The 25717-nt window shown below is 36.5% G+C and overlaps 1 protein-coding gene across 1 annotated transcript in view; it reads left to right on the top strand.

Annotated features, from left to right (window-relative positions):
• Nucleotides 1-25717, top strand: part of CDH18 (cadherin 18) — a 575460-nt gene that overhangs the window by 315383 nt on the left and 234360 nt on the right. Inside the window, exon 3 of the mRNA XM_075142498.1 lies at nucleotides 9327-9425. The gene's annotated coding sequence lies outside the window, so the exon portion shown is untranslated. The remainder of the gene's footprint in view (nucleotides 1-9326; nucleotides 9426-25717) is intronic.

Below are 25717 nucleotides of genomic sequence, written 5' to 3'. Positions count from 1 at the left end.
TTGTTAGAATGAGGCTTAAGCTGACACTTGGAATTGCGGCAGGGCGTGAAATTTCTCGGGCTTGGATTTCTGGCTAGGATTTGGTCGAACTTTCTGTCATGTTCTGCTGTTGATGGTACTCAAAATAACAGAATAAATAATTTAAAAAAAATTAGCTACATAGGCACCATCTGTGTAGTAGTAGGACAAGCATTTGAGATATTCAGAACAAGGTTTGAGACCCTGTCTCAGTGAATCCTGTACTATTTGTAAAGTACAAGTGCTCCTTCAGTACAGAACCTTCCTATAACGAGTAAAAATTTTAATAGTTTAGTAATAGTGGCAGGACAGGAAAAGTGTTGCTATTAATTTTGAGGGTGTTGGAGTGCCTATGCATATGTTTGTACGTATTTGAAGGAAAAAGTAGTTGCTAAAAGGGAGGTAGCTCCTTTAGTTTGTTCAATAGTGAGAAAGATTTCATTTGACTGTAAGAAGGTATTTTTAACACTGACATATTGTATTAACACCTGGGAACTGCTGACTCTTCTAAGTGTAAAATCTTGGCTTTCAGGAGAGGTGAAATAAAACTAGGGCATATGAGCAGCAATGTAGTGTGGCAGCTATTAAGCACCCATGGAAACTGCCAATATTTAAGAATAAAAAGGAAGCTAATTTATGTCTGGATTACAGTCTTCAATCACTATTTCTTTTATGTTTTACATTTTGTTCTTTCTGGTAAATAATAAGCCTTCTTACTGGAGTCATAAAAAAAAAGCTACACATCATTTATTACATGCAATTTCCACACACTTTGCTGATGAAGAAATTTTGTTATATATTTGCTATTCATTAAAGCACAAATTCTTGCATTCATATTAGGGAATTTGAGCTCAGAGTTATTATCTTGCCTATTCAGCCTAGAGACATCTTAAATATTTTTTTTGGCAGAAGGTGTAAAATAATCAGTTCATTTAACATTGTATGTTAAGTTGGGTTTTTTTCTGTTTTTTTTTATTTAAATTGTGAACCATCTAAGACTTCTTTTAGAAAACAGCTAAGAAATGTAATGTTCGTTCTTATACTCATTCATTTTCAATGAATGCACTAGTGCTTTGAAATCCAACGTGTCTTTGTATTAGAAACCCTTCTAAGTGGTTTTGGAAAGTGGTAAGACAATCTCCAAGCAAACATATGCTTTCAAGTGGTGCTCAACATTTCTAGCTGCTTGAGCTTCTTTCAGTGTCAGGTAAAGACTGCAAAGTATTCATGGTACAATTGAGTCATACAAGGCCTAGCGTTTCCTAAATAAACTGGATTTATTTGTTATTCTGTATATTCTCAGGACAGCTCTCCTAGGCATAAGGTTCACAGTGCATTAACATGGTGGGTGCCCCAGGGAGCAGCATGATGGGAAGGTGGTTACTGTTGCTAGAGCAGATGATGTGACCTGCTGCCAAAAGTGCCTTCAAGCAGTGGCAACCTCTTCCCAGGTGTTTACCAGGCACGTTACGGGCATGCAGGCTGTGCGTGGGTTATAGGTAGGGAACGGGCCCATGGTGCCGGCAAAGTACTGTGGATCAGTCCCCGGCTTGCTGCTGGGACATAAACACGTTGGCCTGCTGGTGTGTGTGGCTTGTGTGCTATAAATTGGACGCTCTAGATTTAGAGGAGGTGGTCCTGTTACATGAATTTTGTCCTGGAGGAGGCTTTTCTGTTTTCAGATCCAGTTCAAACAACTGCATAGTGCTAATACCAACCATGTTTTATACTGTAAGTGAAAAACATAATGTCGGAAACCTCTTGACCTCTTAATCAGGAGTTAGTAGATGGATGTGTGTTACTGGAGAAGTGAGCCCCTGAGAGCATAGAGGAGCTTATGGAGAATTTATGCAAGATGACTCAACCAAAAAGTTGCTGGTTTTTTTTGTAGGGTTTTTGTGTTGTTTTTTTTTTTTTCCTTGAGTTATTTTTCTGCCAGATTAGAGAGCTATGTCATTTTATATGAAGATTTCACAAGTTCCAGATCTAATGCAGTGAAAACGGCGGGAGCAAGAGACTGGATGTGGGGAAAGAAAAATAGGGCATCTTTATTTCGATAATCTTTCTTTAGCCATAAGGCAGACGAATGAAAAAGATGATCAGAGGGATGTTTCTTTGTACATGCCTTTGAAAAGTAGCCTCCTAGACAGAAACCTATTCAGGAGGTTTGTAAATACCTCTCAAGCAAAGCCAGCAGGAATAGCTTTGTTGACTATATAGCCTTGCATTGTGACTTGAAGGCTAATGAACTTGAGCTGTTTCAGACTATATAAGGTCGGGTGAGGACTGATTTCCTCAGGCTATTAATGCCCACTGTGCTACTGAGGCCAGTTTGGCTTGTGTTGTTACATTATGGTAGTGTGTTTGGTCAAATATACTATGTCATGTCAGCACGCCTATATGTTTCCTAGTTCTGAACGGATATGGGAGGAGCTCCCATTTATGCTTTTTTTTTTTTAAGAAAAAAGGTATAACATTCTTGGAATGCAATGAGTTTACTCCACAGGACCATTGTGTGATAATTATTGCTCATTACATTATAATGAGCACTTGCTCTATTCATTGTGGAGCTTATTATATTTTAATGAGTGTTGTGACTCCCCTGCAGAGCAAAACTCAAGAATGTCCCTGTGCACGTGGCTCATTTAAATGGATGTGTTACATGTTTTGGGACTTGTGTGCATGTACTTATGTGCAACATATAGCTGTAATTTTGCTTTTAAAAACAGGGTATTACTTTTCTTAACTTTGCAGAAATCCAAAAACATGGATTCTTCTATACTTAGCATTCATATTTCATACCAGGTGAAAGATGAGTGGTTTTATTAAAAGACTCTTGTATTAAAAGACAGCTTGTAAATATTTTGTTCAGGACTTCAATGTATTTGTTAAAATGAAAGCTCGTGAATTAATGTGATTTGGTATGTGACCCCCCTCCACATCTACAGCTTTTAGATTAAGGTTAATGTTTTTTTGAAAAATATTAATAAACACTTAAGTAAGTTTATGGCATCTGTAAACTAAATAGAGGAACCTTAAAATAGAATTGGCTTTTGTGTTCTAAGGATCATTGACATTCTGGCATCACTGTATTCAGGAAAAGGAGAACTAGAGACTGAATGCCATACAAATTGATTTGTAGACGAGGTCTTAAGCCTGTCACTCTGTCTAGTCAATCTTTGTAGATTGCTGGTGATCTTGCTGTGACATCAAAGCTTTTGATAATGACATCCCTGTAATGTCCACATACAGTGTTATCCCTAAAGGGAAAGGCTTTGCTCTTCTTTATCACCTCCTGATGTTGCCACACAAGGAGCTTCAAAATGAGGTAGACTGTTTGAAAAATACATTTATCAACATTCAGACTTAAAACTATGAACTGATTTTCTGATGTGGCAAAGTTGTTTATCCTGTGTGAAACCTGAAGGCCACTTTCATTTTCTTGTTTTAAAAACTGCAGTATTATTCAAACTGAAAGATAGCTCTTTAATCAAACCATACTTTTACTTTCTGTAACCCCCTACTGTGTCACTTTTATTTGAACATCTTTTACCATCCACAGAGTCTTACAAGCAGGAAATTACTGAATTTATGAGTACACAGCAATTATTTATTGGCTGATACAAACAGTAGATAGGTAAGGCTAACCTGCTCCTAGGCAGAACATTATAATACCTACTAACTCGGATGTGGGTTCCTGCTGAGTCCCTGCACACGAGGCAGTTACCACTCAGGTGAGGAAGAGTGAACCTCCATTGCTGCCAAGGATGGGGCAGTCATTGTTCTTGCTGAGTTTTTGCCTTCCCAACTCCCTGCTTTTTTCCTTGTATCTTTATGCTTTTTCATGACTTTTTCCACTTTCTCATGACTTTTTCATTACTGCCTGCTCTATATTTTCCCTTCTGTCTACATTCAAGGTCCAAGTTCTTTGCTCCATTTTGGTGGAGTCCATCAGGGAACATTATATTTGGAACAATATAATTGACTTTGATTAGTTGCAGAAACAAAGAACTTTAAATGGATAGTTTAAATCCAGTTTGGCCCCATCCCTGCTATAACTGTGAACATATTTTGTCTGCAGGAAATGTTATCTTATGGACTGCACATAGTGACTGCCTTTTAAGCTCCTGTCTCCCATATATCTCATGCCAATGAAAGGAAGTGTTGCATACCTCATGTGCAATTCTGCTGAGTAATTTTAGCAATGGATTAAAAAAAGCAGAAAGGAAAGGATAAAAGAGATTAAATAAAGAATTCAATAAAGAAGTAAAAGTATGTCATTTAAGAAAGAGATTGAAATCTTTTTTTGGATATGATACAAGAAAAGAAGGGCATGACTAAACTTGTTTTTTGCTCCTCTTGAAGTATTGTTCCAGATTATTGTAGTAAAGGTGTCAGTTAGAGTCAGCTCCTTTATGCTTCCTTATCTTTTTCTTTTCACAAGAAGATGTAGTTAGTTTTACAGTTTGCCACATAATGAAGTTGATTTTTTTTTTCTCAAGAAGCTATTTATGCAGTAGGTATCTTACTCCTGAAGAGGATTACAGACTTAGACCAAATAATCAGTGTTTATAAATTATTTTTAGGGTATTATGAGTAATGTACTAGATATTGAAAATTATACCTATCTTCTGCTTAAATTTGGCTCACTAGGGCAAAATATATTTGGATACTGAGTTGAATCCCAACCTTGAGATGTGTTGAGATCCTCAGCCAAGGGCCTCAGCTTTTTATTGGCACTCCTGCTCAACAGCACAGAAAGAACTTTTTCAAAGGAGATGGCTTCTGTTGGTATTAACCTTCTCATCATACCAACCAAGGGACTTCTCCACAGCTACCATTATTATTGTAGTCTGAATAAAATGCACAAAAAACTTGTATTCAGGAAGCAGGTCTTTGCAGCAGGGTTGACACCAGGACTTCCTCAAGAAGCTTTCATCAGACATATAAATCTCATTTTTGGATGTTGGATACCACCCTTGTCCCATATGCAACAGCTGTAACAGTAGTGCTGGAATCATCTTTACAGATTTGGGAAACTGTTTCTCCATCCAATTGCTTGCCTCTGCCTTTTTATTAAGAAGGTTTCTTCTTGCTATGAGGACTAAATGAATTCTGCACTTCAAGTCTTTACATAAATTGAGGGAAAGAGCCCTACTAACCAGACTAATTTTTCAACACTTGAAAGATGCTAAGTGGAAAACATTAATCTTTTTTATAGTATGGTCCAGTTGAAAGTTATCAGTTTGTGTTTTTTTTTTTTTTCCTTTTCTTTTCCCTTTTCAGTTTACCCTAAAATGACTGGTCTGTTTATACCTGTTATGTATTCTCATGCAGATATTTCCTTTGTCTTTGTCTCTGTTCCTTAATGCATAAACACATCCTTTCATTTTTATTAGCTTACTCTGCAAGGTGTAAATAACTATAACAAATACACCATTCTTGTGTGAGACATCTCAAAAATATTGTTTTTGAGTAGATTCCCAAAGGCCCTGTGAGACTGGCATCTTAACATGTATTCAGTCTGATCCTCTACAGTTTGCACTTTTTTAGTTTGAAAGACCACATAATTGTTTACTGCCTAAAGGCATGAGAGATTCTTTTTTCTCACAAGCAAAATGAATAGGTATTTTCAACTACCTCCATTTAGTTTAAAGTTTGTCTTTGAAAGCTTAGCATGATGAATTTGAGATTTCCTTTCAGGCACATACCTATTTCTTTCCATTACTTATATTTTAAGGTTATACTTCTCACTCCTCATTGCTCAAGTGCAGTACAGGATTATTGAACTCTTCTTTGTCAGGTAGCTCCGACAGACTGCAGTACTACTTTTCCTTTTGAAGACCTTTTTTTACCTGAAGTGGCTTGTGGTATCTTTGATGTTGCCTAATTGGAATCTCAGAAGTGAAAAAATAAATAACTGAATGAAGAGGTGAGCTGCGTGCCTAAGGTTGTACATAATCTTATTTTGCTTTCAATCATTCTTCTATTCTTACACCTTACAGCCAGGTAACCCTCTAATACTATTGCTTTATTTATCCCTATCACCCATTCCTGGATTTCCCAACCAATTATCTGTCTCCCACAACTTGAACTGAAGCTCCAGAATTTGCATTTGTCTTTATGCTCCCTCTGAATCCTGCTCAAAACTTTTTTAATGGCTTGCCTTTCTTGAACAGTTATTTTTCATCTTGTCTCACCTACTTGTCTCACCTATTTTAGGCTTAAGTTTCTTAGGACAGGACTGTCTGTCTTAAAACTCCGTATAAATACTGTTCACACAGACAGCTCAGCAGAAGTCCTGCACCTGGTTTGGCATTACCCAGCGCAACGCTATGGCCTGGCTGCCAACGGTCCCGCGGAAAAGGACATGGGGATGTGGTGGGCAGCGAATTACAGGCAAGGTAGCCGGGCGCCCTTGCAGCAAGGAAGGCTTCCCGATGGCTGGGCACAGCCATCAGGACAGGGGATTCTCCTCTTCCATTGCAGCGGGACAGCTGCGCCCAGTTTGCAGTGGTCCAAAACAAGAGGGAGGTCAAGAAAATGCAGAGTGTTGAGTGGGAGGCCACTGACGTGCTGGAGGATCTGTTTTGCCAGGAGACGAGAGAGAAGGCCCCACAAGGAGCTGGTTGCAGGAGCAGTAAAGGAGCCAGAGCCAGACTCTCCTGGGAGGTGCACAGCAACAGGGCAGGGGATAGTGGCCACAAGTGGCAATGAAGGAAACTCCCATTGGATGTGAGGAGGCAGCTTTTCACAGGGAGCGAGGTTAAGCACTGGGACAGGTTGCTTAGAGAGGGACCTCCATCTATGGAGGTTTTTCAAATTCGTCTGGACAAGGCCCTAAAGCTACCCAACCTAACTTGGAAGTTAGCCCTGCCTTGAGGAGGAGTCTGGACTAGATGATCTCCAAAAGCCCATTTCAACACAAATTTTTGCTTTTATTCCCTGGTCTGCAGTCTTATTTGCAGTAAATATTTTCTTTATCATTTGCTATTTTTCAAAAATAACAACGTGTTGAATTCTGTGGAGTTATGTGGCAATTTCACAGAGACCAAATCCAATTCTAAGTCTTTAGTAATATAATTCTTTAATAGTCTTGACATGGGAACGTATTGCATCTATTAAGTATTCTTTTTTCTTATTTGAGGGCTGTCTATGTACAGTAAAGCCATTTTTGCAGGAATATTTCTGTAATAGGAACAGTAAGTTACAATATGTAGTTCTGTTCATATTGAAAAAAAGAAAGCACGGATTTTATTCTGAAATAGAAATAATGAGGTATAAAGAGAATTAGAACAAGAACAATCTTGAAAGAAATGTAAGTAAATTGGACAATAAGATTGTAATGTGATTGGTGTGTAAAATGCTGAAAGTAGTTTTAGACCATTCAATCATTTGTCACATCACAAAACAAAAAGTGCCTGGTGTGACAATATAACACAGGTTGTGCTCATTTCTAGTCACCTTGGATGTGAATGTCCACTCCAAACTTCAGTAATTGGAGAACAAGATTAGAGAATTAGATAAACTCACTTCTGGAGGATACTTTTTTACCTGCACTGGTTATGAAGCCAAGTCCCCTTCTTCCAGGAATGTATATTTTTGTAGAGAGTTAAGACTATTTGTGGAGAGGTAAGAGCATTAGTGAACAGAAGAATTCAAGACTTGGAGCCACAAGGAGGATAAGTAGGGCTTGCTTTTCATAATGGCAAGAGCAGAATTGATTTATAGCATTTGACATCTTTAAGGCCAAAGGAGAAGATGAACCTGTGAAGGTGAAACAAAATGTTTATGACATCTTGGGCTAAGATACACAAAATAGAGTCTGATTACCAGGACGACTAAAGATTTGTTCGGCACTGGAGTAGTATCTGAAGGAAAAAGGAAGAAAAATGACTCAGATGGACAACAGAATGTTCTAGAAAATAATGAGAAAAAGCTTCTTTGTGTGCTGAAAACACATATCTTAATTTCTAAGATAAACCTCTTATTTAGTAGGGCAGAATTTAAAGTCCTTCTTCTGATTTCTCTGAGTTTAGAATTATTTTTTTCCCCTTGAGCTGCATGCCACTACAATTAAGAACATTAATTTACAGTGTGGTCTGGCAGAAAATACTAATCTGTACTGCTTTTCTCAGTGGTTTGGGGTCTAGCTGGTATTAAGCAAAAGGAAGCACCAAACGCCCTGAAGGGCTGAGTCTACTGCTTCACTTCTGTGTATGTTTCATATTTTCCTAATTTCCAATGCAGCTGCATTTGATAATCCTAAGTAAATGCTATGTGTGTAGTGCATTGTGCAATCTTTGGAGACATCTCAAACAACCTTATTATTATCTCCCCCCAGCTTATGCTAAATAACGTGGAGAAAATAGGTCTCTTGCAGATGGACACAGAAAACAATGTGGACGTTGCATCACCCAGGATACCATCTTTTTAATTATTTGTGATCTTTTTCAAGAAGAATAATACCATGTTATATGTTTGTCTGCTTTAAGTTCTGTGGGAGTGAGTTTTTAAAACAAAAGGATCTTTAAATTATTTTGCTAAGTTGATTCCATCCTTTAGTTTTAATGTTTTAAATTTTCTTTATCTGGAGTGTGGGATCCATTCTTAGGCAAGGAACAACAGCTCGGTACCAGCTTAGTGAGATTACTTTCTATTATTATTTGCATGGCCTACTGTATTTCATCTTCTCTCAAACACTATTGAATGTATCAGCTGGCACCTGATAGAATCGTAATTGAGTTCAACTGCCAGCTCTGGCCAGCTACTTCAAAATAATCAAATGTTTCTATTTCTTAGAAGCGGCAAGAATACTGTATCATTTTTGCAGTTGCAATGTCTCCTAGAAACCCCTAATTTTTTTTCTACTTTTTTGAATGAGAAAGGGTAATTTAGATTTCTTTTTTTTCATTCCAGCATAGAAATCAAATTAGAGTGTGTTCTGTCCAGACAGAAATTATGAAAGTAACTACTTCATTTTTACCTTTTCTTTCCTTTCCATGGAAACAGTGTGTCATCTGTTTGAATTTATTACAGATTGCTGACCATGGAGAAAGAAAACATGGCATATCTCTGGTGTTTATTAGTGACTACCTGTCTTTTTTATAATTTGAAGGGTTAAAGATGCAGACTTAGCATCACAGTAACATTGTTTTGCAAATGCCTTTGATATTCCCTTCTGAAATTTATGATCTCCTGTATAGAAGCAGGCCTACAGATACCTCTTAATCCAGTTACTGAAAAGGAACTAAATTAAATGAATACTTCCCATGCTATTTCAGTAAGATCCTCTTTTTCATTTCTAGGTGTTGTGGAATGAGCAGAGAACGAATTTTATTTGAAGTAAGCGGAGAGGAGAAGCACAGCCTTCTGACTAGAGCACTGCTCTGGAGCCCAAGAAGAAGGTTAATTCACTGTTTATTTACTCGTTGCGATAGAGCATTTTTTAGCTTGTGTAGCAGGCAACATTTACTTGAATTTAATGATTGGTCTTGGTTAAATACATATCTAAAGGGGCTAAACTACTGCCTGATTTTTACCACTGGATCTGTGGGACTTGGCAACAAATGGGCTCTTAGAGACAGGCTTTACATGTACGCAACTCATAAGCGTTGGAGCTGGCTGTTGTGGCCATAAGACGACCAAGGAAGGGGAAGAATCAGGAATCCCGAAGGTAAAAGTATCTGGACTGCCTCCTTAAGGGACCCTACTCACAACACTTTCTCTCAGTTGCATAGTAAGTTTTAAATGCTGCTGGGTTCAGAAAGTGCTTCACATCAGCTACTTCCTTGTATGAATGTGGCCAGTACTGGAATAAGTCTTATCTTGTAAGGATATAATTTTATTAAATGCCCCCACCTGCTCTGTGAGAATCTTCCTGGTTTCATAGTTTTATTATTTTTGCCTATTCCATAAATGTAAGATAGCATAGAAAACTGAGGAGTTTTGTTCTTGTTTTTAGTTTCGTAAGACAGTTTTTTCTTAAAGCCATAGCCGATCTCTAATAGAGTTTACTGTTGTATCTGTGGTATTCTGCCACTTCTTCCTCTCATTTATCCTTCAAAACTTTAAGGCTGTGGTCTGAAATACTATCTTGTCTGCCACTGAGCTTGGTGGAAACATTACAGCTCCAAGCCTACCTCAGCTGCTCTTCACCACATCCTCCCAGAAATTATTATATCCTCCTGTCTGACAGTAGAATTGCATCCTTAACAGTAGAATTGCCTCTTCTTAACATGTCTCTGTCAAATAACCTGCATTTAAAAACAAAGTTTAATCTGATACTAAACGTTTTGGCTGGCACCAGGACTGGCTATGCGTGCAGTTAAGCTGATGGATCTGAGGAGGCAGCAACATATGGAGAAGAAAGATGTTAATGAGCAACTGGGGCAGGTCGTGGATGGTAACTTTTTCACTTAACTCACTGTCAGCCAAAAAGATATCTAGTAACAACTGTGTAGTTTTAGAAGTGTGAAAAGGTGGGTGGAAAACTAGCAAAATATGTCATAGATTTGACGATAAAAATGATTTTTTCTAGACTTTGTTTTTTGTTTCTTGTCTTGCTGTGATTGGCCCCAAATGCAGATTTTCCTCCTCATAACAATATATTTTTATCCTGTGAGCAAGTGGGCAGTGGCACCTCAGTATGAGATTAGTTTTTATTTTAAATGCTCAATTTCAACTTAGAGAATTGGGGAATAAACCCTGCTTAATGAGCAGGGCTTACTAAAATTAACTCTGAAGATAATGAGCCAGAAATTTTGCTGATTAATGCCTGATGCAGCATCAGTGAAGTCAAAACTATTGCATAGAGTGTAACTCAGAAATAGCTTGTGAACATGTGCAGAAATCTTTCTTTGGCAATTATTTGAATTCTTTCAAGTATTTCCTAGCACCTGAAGGTCTGCATCATTGCTGTCAAAGGTCATGATTGGGCCTACAGATAGTGCAGTTGATGTAATGTCCATTAAGTCTAAAGATTTATTTTTTCTCTCCTCAAAAAACTTCTGGCCAAATGTTACCTTGGAAATTTTGAGGCATTGGTCATGGTTGTTTCCAATACTGTTGTAGTCGCAATATGGTTAAACGTTCTTTGGCATATCTCTCAGAAATGCAGACTTACTCGGGAAGATAAAAAGAGTATAAATCTAGGTGGATATATGTTTGTATGTGTCTGTGTGGTTATCTGTGCCCATATGAAGGTTTACTTTCTGGTAAACATCCACAAAAATGTACATGTGGAAAGACACAGGCTCTGCAATGTCTATATCTCATCTTTTTTTTTTTTTAATAATAATAATAATAGCTCTTTTAAGAACCATTATTCATTTATTTAGTGATTTTCTGTAGATCTGTACAGGAGTGCTAAGTTCATATACGTAGTTCCCATGTTCTAATGGCCCTTGAGCTGACTCATTAAACAATGAAATAGAGGTGGTTTCATAGCTGGATGTACCAGTCTAGTTATTAAGGAAAAAAAAAGGCTATGGCCTACATAGTGCACTTTTGAGAGACTGTTCCACTTTCATTTATTTTATCAGTAGATTTTGTCAGTAACTGGGTGGAGCTGATAAAATCACAGGAGATTTCTTTCTTGGATCAGACCAGTTTTGTGCCTTAGTTAGCTACAACACTGCTTATTTTTTCTCTTAGTTTACAGTTCTTCACAATACAAATATTTTGCAGTCACTCTAATCACAAAAAGTTTGATATGCTGATCAAGTTAAGTTTCCTAACAGAGAACTTTTGTAAAGAAAATCTCAAAGTGGTCACTGAGCGTGCTTGTCTGGTGTTACAGCCTTATTGAAAATTGTAGAGGGCGGAAGATCTAGGCATTGATCTCTACTTTCACAGATACTTAACTTCATGTAGTGTGACTAATTCTGTTCCGGTGGTGGTACAACTTGGTCTGTAATGCTGGGCATCCAGATAAACCTGTAGAGAATCAGAATTGGGTAACCTGCTGGCGAGTAGGTGACAAAAGCTGAAAAAGCATCTAAGAGTCGATGTTGTAGCTTCTTTTCTTACAATGTGTGTGACACATTTGATATGATACGGGAAGGTTTAGTTGTCAGATCTATAAAAGTATCCACAAAGCATGATCAAGATAAAAGGCATATGGAATGGAAGGTCATATTTTCTTTTCAGATGGATGGTTCTTGGGCTGTAGGTGGTTTAGCAACTAAAACTAATGGAAAAATATTTTTTTGAAAATCTTTAATTTTTTTTTTTTTTCCCCAGGGAGATCTTTTTGTTGTTACATCTTTAGAAGAAACATTTTTTTCCTTTTCTATTATCACAGATCCTGAAGTGGCTGATTACTATTGTAGGTTAACCTGATCTAACAAAGTAACCTCTTCATCTGAAGAGGTGAAACAATACTTAAAGTAACACCAAAGAGTGAAAAATGTCAAGATGTCAAAAATGTCTTCTGGATAGTTTAAAAGTTATTTTCAAGAGTGCATAAGTGAAAGGGAAAGAAACTAGGTCTGTTGGGCCTAACTCCAAAATGCAGTTTGGCAGTGAAAACTAGCAGTGCTCCACAATGACAGGATTTTGTCTGAGAAACACAACCAATGATATAGCAAGAGCCTAAAGCAAGTCAGCTGGCTCTAGTTCAGATTTGGCCTTGTCATAAACAGGCTAACATTTTTTCTTTTACAAATGCATTGTTTATGATTACTTTTAATGTTACTGGGTTTTTTGTGGTTGTTTTTTTGTTTGGTTTTTATTTAAAAAAAAAAAAACAAAAAAAAAAGAAACTGGATTTGCTGAGTATGTTGCCCTGGCTCAGGATTACAGGTTACCACAAGCAGGTAACCTAGAGTTTTCAAAGGTAAAAGACTTCATGTAGACTGGTTTCGGAGCTTGTATGAAAACATTAGCAGAGGAAAAAAAGTCTTCCAGTGATAAGAGGATGCTTACATATGTGCAAAACACTCAACAACATGCGGGAATATTCAGGACATAGAAAAAGGTTTTTACATTTCTGTAGAAGCTTTGAATGCTTAAACAAATACAAAATTCCTCGGTTATCATTTTTTGGTCAAAGTGGGCAAGAAGGAGGAATGTAACTCATTATACTAGGATTAGGTTGTACTGGGTGCATCTCAATATTCCCAGATGCAGGATATTTTGAAGAAAAACAAATGTCTTGACTAAGGTTACCACTGAAGGAAATTCAAACTACCCAAATTCCTGAAATCTGATACTGTGTGAGGAGCAAAAAAGGGAAGTATGTCTCAAAATCTGAAAGTAACTAATAACCTAGAAAGTGTTTACAGTTTAGGTCTATGTATTATACTGTATCAGAAACAGCAACTAAGTAATCAAAGAAAGACAAGGAGGAAAATGAACCTCAGTGTATACTCTCACCACTGCAAAAAAGCAATTTAATACATAGAAGAATTCTTTTGGTAGCACTTTAATTATCTCAGGATTTGGCTGCAGTATATACATATTTTTCATTTGTTTTGTTTTAATCATAACTGCAAAAATAACTGATGTCTTAAGGAATAAACTTTTGGCATGACATTGTAGTATTTTAGTTAAAATTTTAGGGTAGGCCTTAAGACCTGCTATGCAAAGCTTTTCCAGGGGAAAGACCAATGCACAACTTACTTCACGGTAAGTCTATGAAACACTTGTTATGTTTAAAAAAACAAAAGTAAAAAAAAAGAAAAAAAGAACCAAAACCAAAAGCACCTCTTGATGGTTTCAGAATAAATTGAAAGGTATTAATATTTTATATTAATGAAAAATTATCTGATTACATATTTAACTGTTACAAGGATAATTCTTCAATTACAAATCTCTTCCTTTATTGTGCTAGTTAGTGAAAGACCAATGCACAGTTACAAATCTTGTAGAGAGAATCTAGAACTGGGAAATTTAGCCCAGCTGTGTGATTATTTTTTTCAAAGGTCTTCAAGTTATATTTTCAAGTAATTAGAACCCACCATTGTTTTTAAGATTTACAAAGTTTCTCATTAAGATAGTAAATAAGGGTAATTTTAATTCTAAAATGGGTTAGATATTTCTAAATAAAGGATTTCACCTAATGTTGTAGAATGCAATGTCTTGATTTACAAATCAGAGGTGTATTTTATTTCATAGTTATATAGCTAAATAGATCTTAGCTTATGGTTTTATAAGGTTCACTTACGGATGATGTTGGCTGTGGACATTCTTATCGATTATTTCCATTTTATGACAGGAAGGAAAAAACTGATAGGTATAAAGATGACTGTATTTCAGATGAGCCTGAGTTATAGGCAGCAGGCACCTAGCTCAACACTCTCAGCTGTTGGTGTCACGCTGCTGTGATGCAATTCAGTAGCATATGTCAACACTTCTGTAATCTTATGTGGTGTTTGTTCATTGTATGGATTTACTCTGTCACGTAAAGGAACAAAATATGGAAAGAAAAGCAGTCAACGTTTATATAATGAAGTTATTCAGATGTTTGATACGTTATTCCGAATTGCCATGGTTTATGATGTTTCCTACTTCTCTACTTGAATGTAAATCATAAATACGGTTCTTTTGGATTACATACAGCCAAAGAAAGACATTTCAAATTGCACTTTGCCCTCAGTTTTGAAGGGTGAGACGTATTTTATATTATGAGATGATTTACTTGTTGACGTTTATTAAGGATGTCTACCTAAATTCAATCTGTTGCCTTTTAACCACTTATGTGGTTTGCTAATACATATTTACCTAACCTGTAAAACACATACCGGATTCACAGTTGACGTCTTCTCAAAAGTGCAATGATGTGTTCGTATATCTAAAACCTGTGCTTCTTAAAAGATGCAAATAATATATTTTTTGTTTTAGATTTCACGTATACTTGAACTGCTAGATGTTTTTACATTTTTAGTTCATATTACAATAAAAAGTATATTTTAATGTACAAACTAAGATTTTAATTTTGTGCTTTGAGGCCAATTTGTGCAAAATGATGCAGTCATGTATCCAACATTCAGAGTCATCTCTGTTAGCCACATTTGTTTATATGTTTTGGCTTCTGAAGCTCATTTTAGTATGCCTTAAATCTTTTCTTTTTTAATACAATTTGTATTCTCCTCATTGCCTGATTATCTTACATGTTGTCAGCAAGGTCTTTTACTGATTAGGATGGCAGACCTGTAAAGTGCATAGATTTCCTCAGCCCCATTGATTGCTGGTGCTGAAGAACAACCTAGTCTGTGTATATGTGATCTATTTTCCATATATATAGAAGCATATCTTTTCTTGGCATATACCATATGGAAAGGTGTTGACATTCTATGTCATCCTTTATCTGTTTTTACCACAAAATGGTGTCTGAGATATAGTGTTTCTGTACACATAAAAGGACAGAAAATAAGCACATAACTTGCACTACTCTGATAATTCAGCAAGTGTCAATTTGTGCAAGTATGCCTATAAGTGGTAACTTAAGCAAGTTATATGTTTTACTTGATTATTTTTTTTTTCCCCTAAGAGGGAAAACTGGTCAGCTTTGAAGTGGTTTTATAATAAAACTGCAGCAACGTAAAGCTTTTACTATAGATTCACATGCTTAAAAATGTTACTCATGGCAATGGTGTGGAATTTTCTTGTCCCTCCTGTCTAGTAAAACTGTGATTGAAAATGAGTATGTTCATGATCAGAAATGTCTGGGATGTGTGGATTTATCCAGTTCAACAGTATAACATGGAATCTTGAATTAACTTCTGAACCTCTTGGCTGTTTTTTCCTGGTACAGTAATAAGAGAGAGTGTTAGATTATGTCAACAACTGCATGGAATTTCATATATGGAAATGTTGATTTACAGAGAAATACTTATGCTAAAAAGAATGTTTGTTTAGCCATAAAAAATCTCAGACATATCCAGCCACAATTCTCACCGTCTTCATTGCTCATCCACTTTATTTGACATATTGTCTTCTTTTGTTGTATCACTTACCCTTACTGCCCAAACTATAAATAAGACTTTATATTCACCTCATAAAAATGCAATCTAGGTCTTCCTCTAGAGAAGTAGGAGAAGAGCTGCGAATGTAAGCCTGAAATCTAGGAGCTGGGATAATACACAGGGAGAATTTGTAACTCATATTCTCAAATGTACAAGTTCCTTGAGGCTGTAGGCTTTAGGCTTCCTCAGGAACGTTTTTCCTCTGAAGAGTCAGGCTGATCAGATTGATTATTCCTTTCCTGTTCGGCTGGGATAGTATTCATCAGTCTCAGTGTAACTGCTCCATAATGTCTAACAGGCTAATTATACCAACAGCACAAGCTAATTAATTACGTAGAGCTCACTGTGAGGAGCTGTTGTTCATGTTTTCTTTATCTTTATTAAGTATTGTGCAGAAGTACACTTCTAAAACCTTATCTGACGCTTGAAAGACTTCTGACATGTGCCGACAAAGCTCAGAGAAATCTCACCTGGATTCTGATAACACTGAAAAAATCTTATGGTCTTCTTTTCTCTTTTACAGTATTGTATATTCCTAAACACTGGATCATTATTGCTTAGAGCCCTCTAGAGGTGTGGTACAGAAAGAAGAAATCTCAGATACGGCGTAAAAACTTGCATTCATACACTTTTGCATCTGTACTCTCACAGGCAGATGGTAAATTGATCAAAAAATGAATATTTTTTTTAGATCTTTTGCTTTATGGCCATTAATATTATCATCTTTCATATATTATTTGCATTATGATACCACCTATAGGCTGTTGTTAGGATAATGCATGGGGCTGGATATTGCACTGATAGAATTAAAAATAAAAAGTCTTTGCTGGAATTGCTGTGTCTCATAGTTCTTTATAGTCTCATGTTACCGCATTTGTTATTTAAATATAATTACTTGTGTGGTGGTGTGTGTGTGGCTGCCTAGAAATACCTTTATGTATATTTGATAGAAGACCTTTTAAAAATTACAGAGTCACAGAATCATGTGGGTTGGAAAGGACCTCTTGAGATTACCTAGTCTGACCCCCCTGCTCAAGCATGGTCAGCTACAGCAGGTTGCCCAGAACCATATCCAGTTGGACGTTGAGTATTTCCACAGATGGAGAGACTTTACAACCTCACTGGGCAACCTGACTACCTACAGTAAAGACGTATTTTTTTGTGTTCATTTGGAATTTCCTGTGTTTCTATTTGTGCCTGTTGCCTCTTGTCCTGTGACTGAGCACCACTGAGAATAGTCTGGTTCCCTGTTATTCATTCTCTCCCTTCAGGTATTTATACACATTGATAAGATCCCCTCTGAGCCTTCTTTTCTGCAGGCTGAACAGTTCCAGCTCTCTCAGTCTTTCCTCATAAGAGATACGCTCCAGTCCCTTAGTCATCTTCCTGGCCCTTCGTTGGACTCTCTCCAGTATGTCCATGTCTCTCTTGTGCTGGGGAGCCCAGAACGGGATCCAGCACTCCAGGTGTGGCCTCACCAGTCCTGCGTAGAGAGGAAGGATCACCTCCCTCGAAATTGCTGGCAACACAGTGACATAGCACTGACAGGGATGTGACAATTTGGGCGTTTATCTTTCCTTTTCCAGTAGGGCTACTTTAAACACTACAAAGCTGGAAATGTCTGCACAACTTAACTCAATCAGTTAAGTTTTTCATGCTATGGAGCCCATCACTCAGTAAATATGCTTTAATGGAGTTAAGAAAGAAGATCATTTCTTTTATAAAGCTGTGAAAAACACCGCTTAGAATGAATTCATACAAAATTGCTAGTAGAATTTTGCAGTCTGACTAAGTTTATAGCTAATTTGATCTCACACCCTCTTAGTATTGAAACTAATGAATGGCTTACAATGTCACTATTCATAAACAGCCACATTACTGCTAATAAGATCTCTGAAAACTTGCAACATATCCTTTGTAAAATGACTTGTGGAAAGCCATGCAGTGGCTTCTTGATACTTTAATTTGTGTGTGCTACATTGCATCATTCATTAGCTTTTCTTTTGCAATGATGATAAAATACAATCTAAAACTTAAAATTTCATTAGTTTCCTCTTGTGAATGCTTTCATTTGGTTTTGATATTATTGTCATAATTCCAACACACAGCTCAAAAGAGTTAAAATTCTAATTCTTCTGGGTTTGAAAGAAAATTTATAAGTGAGGCCAAATCACCAGCAAAGCTGGTGTGGACAACAAATGATTGCTGATGGAATCAGGAGTAACAGAAAATAAAACGTGTTTGTCAGCATGATACATAAGGGCTCCATTTTTAGCATGGCGGTAAAGGAGAGATCTAAACTGGAGAATGAAGTAATGTTTATGGAGAAATTGTGAGTGTGAAGTATGACACGAGAGAAAGTTCAGAGAGATTTATTTGGAAATTCAGCAAATAGATGATGGATGTTGGATCTAGATAGATACTAAGATGAAAGTTGAATGTAGTGCTGCTCAATGGAAGAGAAAGAGTAGTGAGGAGAGAAATTTTAAGCGAAAAGAAAGGAAAAAGCTACCTTTCTCTGATCTAGCAAGGGTTAGGAGTGTGAGAGAAGTGTCCTCTGAAAGGGATGGCCACTTCAGACAGATCTTACAGATCTTTGTAATACTGGGAAGGGAGAATTAGCTGAGATGATGGTGCAAAGTTATTTGTATTTTTGTTTTTAATTAATAGAAAATGTTTCCTCATTTTGTTGCCTGTGGTCAGGGATGGTACATATATAACATTTGAGGGACAGGCTTGAAAGGTCAGAGAATCATAGAATCATTTAGGTTGAAAAAGACCTTTAAGATCATCAAGTCAAACCGTAAACCTAACACTGCCAAGTCCACCACGAAACCATGTCCCTAAGCGCCACATCTACACATCTTTTAAATACCTCCAGGGATGGTGACTCAACCATTTCCCCAGGCAGCCTGTTTCAATGCTTGATAACCTCTTCAGTGAAGAAATTTTTCCTAACATCCAATCTAAACCTCCCCTACCGCAACCCGAGGCCGTTTCCTCTCGTCCTATCACTTCTTACTTGGGAAAAGAGAAGGGTGAGTTATGAAAAGATACTGAGTTTGTATTGGATGGTATGCAGAGGGTATACTACCGTCTAGTACTGCACTACTACTGAGGAACAGATAGCGGAGTGTATCTTAATGAAAACACTTAATTTATACCTTTTCAAAGTTGCTTTTCTCCATTCTCTCTGTCCATTATGCTTGGGGAAAGGGTTTTGTGTTGTGTCCTGTGAATCATCAGATCTAGGAAGGAAGTGATTTGCAAAAGATTTTTCACATGAAAGATACTGTTATTTGTCACACAGACTGGAGGTTTTTTTCGGCTGAAAAGCTTGTGATCATGACAAATACCGTTGTATGAAAAGAGATGCAGAGAGGCTCTCTGGCAGATGAGGTTTGCAAATGATGTCAGTTTTCAGAGGTGGAAAATGAAAGCGTAAACTTGAAATCATTTACAGTGTGAGGAGTATCCTATTTATTAAGGGAACTCTGCAGTAGTTGCTATTTCTGCAAGTTTTTTAGATATGACTCTGTACAGAGTTTATTCCAAAGAACATTATCTCACTGAGAGCAGATAGATAGAAAATATGGTTGAAATGGCATTTGAAAGGGAAAGGTTTAATCTCCTTTCCAAATACTAATTAAAAACCAGTATTCCTGACAAATAGTGCTACCTAAACTCCTACAGAATCTGGGGGTCCAATATATCTTTATGTTGAGAAATTTTAAAAGCTAGGCATATCCTGACACCTTTTAAAACCATTTTATTTTATAACACTGCTTTCCTTTTTCCATAGCTCATAAAAATGTTATTAGACTAAAGCAGTTTGTGAAAAGGCTGTATTGTGGTTATGCACCTGAACTGTGAGCATCTTACATACTTCAAATCCTTTATTCCTTCATAACTTTTAAATGATTCCATTTATATTATTATGTTTGCTCTTTCAGTATAAAAAGGTGCTGTCAGTAATATGGTGCCATGTACATACAATATGTTTCTATACGTTACTCCCAAGAAACAGGAAAATGGTAATCCCTTTACACTATGATCTTACATTTGTCTTGAAAGTTGAAGAACAATAGAGTTTGTATTAGTGTATTATGATTAATTTTTTGTGAGTCCTCACTATGAAAGGAGACAACATTATTCAACCAATTAAATTGCCTGGAATGGAGAAACTTCTAATATCTAGTGGATAATTATAACTTGAAAAGGTGTGTTCTGTTTGTTCACATAGCTGTATAAAATTTATGGGGTCTGTACTGGCTAATGAACAAAGTGAAGCACATAATAATATCAGTTGTTTGTCTTTTTTGCAGTATTGAAATACAATTTAAGATAGTGTTTCTTCTGCCAGTGGAACCTGTTTCTTGGCAAGGACTTGAATATGTATTTCCTAGATATCCCAGTTCCAAATGTCGCTTATTAGAAGCAGCTTGTGCATAATAAAGATCATGATCAGGTCTTTTACTGGATAGGTAACAGGCTGTTTTAGGTACTAGTCATCCTTGGTCCTCATTGCGTATTGCTGTGGTTGGTGAAACTCTGATCACTTTGCACATATAATGATCAGATAGTATTTAGCTGTACACAGGAGGGTGTTTTATCAGTAAAGGGAATGAGTCCAAAAGACCTGATCTTAATTCTGATTCAGCCAGTGTGGTTATGGATATCTCATTGGCAGTAATTTCTTCTGTAGAAATCTTGTATCAATGTTTGGTTGACACCTGAGCTGAGATAAATTAATACAGTTAGATTCCTTTTATGGCCTTTATTTTGAGCTTCTTCCATAAAGAGGGGACAACACCTCTGAATTAGACCTTCTGTGTTAGCAGTGGTTTTATTTCTTGAAACTTTTGCATGTCTATTAAGGTTTATCTCCATATGCCAATAAAAAGTAATTTTAGCTAAAATACAGATTGTACCTCTTGCATCTTCCTAGTGTCATTGTGTGTATGTTTCTAGTCTCTTTTTAGAAAGAGCGGATGCATCTTCAGGTTGAATCTGGACACGTTGCCATTTAGAACAAACAGATACAAAATTCTTGGCATATTATACACCGTGGAAACTCTGAGTATGGACTGACATCATATATCTCTTCAGAAATCTAACTTTGTGTTTGTGTTTGAATAGTGAAGGAATTGCATAGATTTTCTTTCATTAAGTTCCAAAATAGAAAAAGTCATCTCGTATGTAGATGCTTCCTTTACAGATTGTAACCAGGAGGACACTTTTCTTGTGTTTTAGATTTAATATTCTAAATTTGAATTATGTGTTCAACATTCATACATCATGTATGCCGTATTCTGAATTCCATATCAATTAGCTAAATCTTAAATTTTAGACAGAATGAAGACAATCTGTGGTGTATATTTAAATATCTTTTATATTAGTACACTGCTGCAGCATGTAAAGGAAAAGGAACTCAATCTAATAATACATACTGTCTGTGTATGTATGTGTATCTGTTATGCTGCCCTCCTCCACTGCTAACAACTTTTTAAACCATTGGCCAGTTCTTGCCAAATTCCACAGATGGTTAGAAGTCTCAAAGATGTAAAGTTTCCTATAAATTTTACAAAAATAAGTACTGTTTCTAGGGGGAAAGACTGCTGTGTGATAACACCTTCTACTAAATATCTCACAATCAGGAAACTACTTGAGTTATTTTGATTTTGTTTTTATGATATAGCTATGTATTTCTGAGCTTGTAGTGTTATGAAGTGTGTTTCTTTCTAGGACTGTTGCGAAAGAGGGTGCTCATAGTATCACAAAGGGACACTCTTCAAATTTAAAATGGTTTGCAATTAAAAGGACTTCAACTGATGCATTTTTGTCATTTCTCCGGTAAATATATGATTGGATAAAAATCTTGTATAGTTAATAATTTCATTTTTGCAAACTTTCTAATATACCAGTGGAAAATCGTGCAAGGAAATATTTTTCTGATTCATTCGTGGACTACACCAGAGTGCCCCACCAAAATGGTGAAGTTGTTCCTTAATTACGCTAGTACATCTGAAAGGAGATTTTGTTGTTTGCTTTATTGGACTTTATTGAAACTTCAGGGTGATTATTATGATTATTTGCTTGTTCTCTTACAGTATGCTTATATATGAGAAATAGCTGAAACTGCTATGTAGCAACTTTTAAAAATGCAATTTGCAAAGCAGAATTAGAAAATATCATCAAGAAGCCGAAGTAAAAATCTATTCTGAATGAAATGCTGATAATTGAAAAAAAATTCTAGGTATCTAAAGTATTTAGAACATCCCAATATGAGAACACAGTAAGAACATATGCTTTAACTGCAGAAGAAAATCTCAAAATTGAGCGAGAGTAGAATTGCTTTAATCTTTGACTATCAGGTGAAGGGAGTGATACTCAGGAATGTGGGTACAGGAGACAGAAACTGTCAGAAGGATAGCAATTTATGGACTGTTTAAATAAGAATTTTAGAAGTTTATGGAAAATAATGTTAGGAAAATAAAACTTTCATCATGTGGTACACCAGTTTACTGTCAAATATGTATTTATAATACATTCTTTTTGGAGGTATTACTAAAACAATTTTAATGTGTGGTTTTTTTCTTAGATACAAACAAAACGTGATGCTTCTGCAGTTGTTTTTCAGTGTGGTGAACTATAAATATTCTGTCTTTATATAGGCAAGAGTCACTTCACAATGTCTCGATAACATGCATAACACAGCACTATCACCAAAATGCACTAATGAAAGACTTTGTCTGATAGTCACTTACTGAAGACCAAACGTGGGTGACCCAAAACTAGTTGGTTTGAATAATAGTTTGTTCAACACTGGAGTCATAGATGGTGTTTGAGCAGAAAGTGGAGGACTGTGCACACTAGGGAACTGTGGTTCACAGACTGACTACCAAGTAAAGAAAGACTCAGTTACCAGAATCAAGCTCTGACAACAAACTCATTCTGGATATAGGATGAAAAATGAATAGATTTTGTGTATGTACGTGTAGGGAGTGGATTTATATATTTTTTAATGCCCGAACACAAGTATTGGTGAAAATAGAAGAAATCCTGACTCAAAGAGCTGGAATTTTGTCCTATAAAGGACATTGATTTAAGATTATTTCAGTGAATAAATATTGTCAAGGCAATAAATATTGGCAAGGCAATAATCTGAATTTGTTCTTACAGTGAAGAATATCAGACCTTGAAGTTGTCAAATGACAATTTAAAGTGATAAAGCTCTTACTACTTGTCTTTTGAAAATATGACTTAAGGACCTAGATCATTTATACATTGTTAAAAAACTTTCCACCACTCTTGTCACGCCATTTCATTTACATGACCTAACCAAGATTAACACTGGGATTTTTTTCTTTATCCTTCTCACCAGTGGAGGAGTTTGAAAGTTTCCTGTTTGATGTAAACTTTCCTGATTATTTATTAATTCTGTACTTAAATTACATAACCAGGAAACTCTCTATGATGAAAATTTAAACTTTTCAGTGAATGGCCCATTGGTGATGATTCTGCTGTAACTACTTTCAGTTATCTAGTACTTGCTGTAAGCCAGAAGGCGAGCATGATGCTTATTCTGTATGTAAGTACCTGAAAACTTTTCCATTTTGGATTTCACTGTAGCTGACAACAATTACTTCTTTCTTTGGTCATAAGTGGTCTGTGTTTTCAAGGGAACAGAAACCTTCAATAAAAAATTTCCTTGTGACCATATATTTTATTTCTACATTTTGGGAGTTGTTTCTCATTAGAATGTTAATGGACTATCTCCAACTAGACCTCTGCAAAATAATGTCACTTCTGTTTCAATGGAAATGGAACAGTTGTCTGCTTTCTTTTCTAACCCTGAACTGTATTTGTTAGTAAATAAACAATTTAAACCCTATAAATCAACTGGTAAAACATTTTAGCATTGGACAATATTGCTTAGGAGCTATTGTTGGATGATCCATTCTAACCAAACATATCAACCTTAGTTATTCAGGAGGTTCACATAAAAAATAAGATTATTTCTGCAGTCAACTGCATAAGAGATGCCTTTGACTGATCAGCTGCACTCTTTATCACCAATGTAAACCAGCAAATGAATAAAGCCATAATGAACTGTGTATTTATCAAGGAGCCACTGTAATAGCATTGATTTCAATACCTTGTTTAGCTGATGAACTGATTTTTCTCCATTCTCTCTGGAGTGCAATTTATATAAACCAATAAGCTTCTTTGCAGGCACTCTGCTAAATGCATTGCTTGTATGCATTTCAGTATTGCGATGTTTCTTAACACCCAAAATGGCAACAAATTATGCATCTCAACACTGAAATATTTTGTTTTGCCAGACTTCTGATAACAAAGCTACTGCTTTGTTATAGATGGATGCAACTTGAACAAACGTAGACAAAAAGTAATAAACTTTTTGAGATTTATTTTGACCTGTTGTGTTCCATGTACTGTCTGAGTGCCTAAACAAAATAAAAACTACAGACTCTTATTTTCAGCCCTGGATTGTAGAATGGGCTTCAAGTATGTTAAAAGCTAAAGACCTCTTTTTTCAGCCTCAATTTTGGGTATGCTATTTGCCATCATTTAACGAATATATATTTCTTAATAACCTCTTTAACCTTCTTTGCACACCTACTGTTTGGTATGAAAAAGCTTCTACTACATGAAAGTACTTTTGTATTTCTTTGTAATGGAAAGTTATTGCCACATGAAAATATCTTGCTTCCTATTCATGTGAAATAATACCCTTTTCAAAAGTATTTAGTAAAAATATATCTGGAAAAAAACCAACCTAAGGTCTTGAGAACATGTTTTTTTATCAACTACATGATGCATTTTAGAAAAGGAAGTATAAGTTTTTGAAGCCATCATATTTCACAGAATCATACAATATTCTGAGTTGGAAGGGACCCATGAGGATCATCAAGTCCAACTCTTGACTCCACACAGGGCAACCTAAAAGTTAAACCAAGTATGTAAGAGCTTTGTCCAAATGCTTCTTGAACACCGAGAGCCCTGGGGCCATGACCACTTCCCCGGGGAACTTGTTCCAGTGCTTGACCACTCTCTCAGTGAAGAACGTTTTCTTAATATCCGATCTGAATTTCTCTTCATGCAGCTTTAAGCCATTCCCTCGCAATCTGTCACCAGACTCCAGAAAGAAGAGATCACCTCCCTCTCTGTTCCCTCTCATGAGGAAGTTGTTGGCAGCAGTGAGGGCACCCCTGTTTCCTCTTCTCTAAGCTGGACAAACCTGGTATCCTCAGCTGCTCCTCATAAGTCATGCCCTCCAGGCCTCTCACCATCTTTGTTGCCCTCCTTTGGACACACTCTCATATTTTTATATCCTTCTTATATCGTGGAGCCCAAAACTGCACACAGTACTTGAGGTGAGGCCGCACCAATGCTGAGCACAGTGCGACAATCCCTGCTTTCAGCTGGTTAGCTGTACTGTGTTTAATGCACCCCAGGATACGGTTGGCCTTTCTGGCTGCCAGCGCACATTGTTGATCTTACCATCAACCAAAACCCCCAGATCCCTTGCCCAAACATTGTGCAAGCAGAATATTTTTTTCAGAATATATCAGCGAAATTTTTCAGTTTTTTCTTTGAGATAAATGGTTGGATAAAGACACCGTAGTTCATTGCCTATTGTTAATGCTACTCATTATGCGTTAAGAGCTTACTGCACTGTACAAGATGGAATAGTCTCTGCAATTGGA

Source organism: Calonectris borealis, chromosome 2 (genome assembly GCF_964195595.1).
Source record: "Calonectris borealis chromosome 2, bCalBor7.hap1.2, whole genome shotgun sequence".
Lineage (NCBI taxonomy): Eukaryota > Metazoa > Chordata > Aves > Procellariiformes > Procellariidae > Calonectris > Calonectris borealis.
This window is presented reverse-complemented; position numbering and strand designations above follow the sequence as displayed.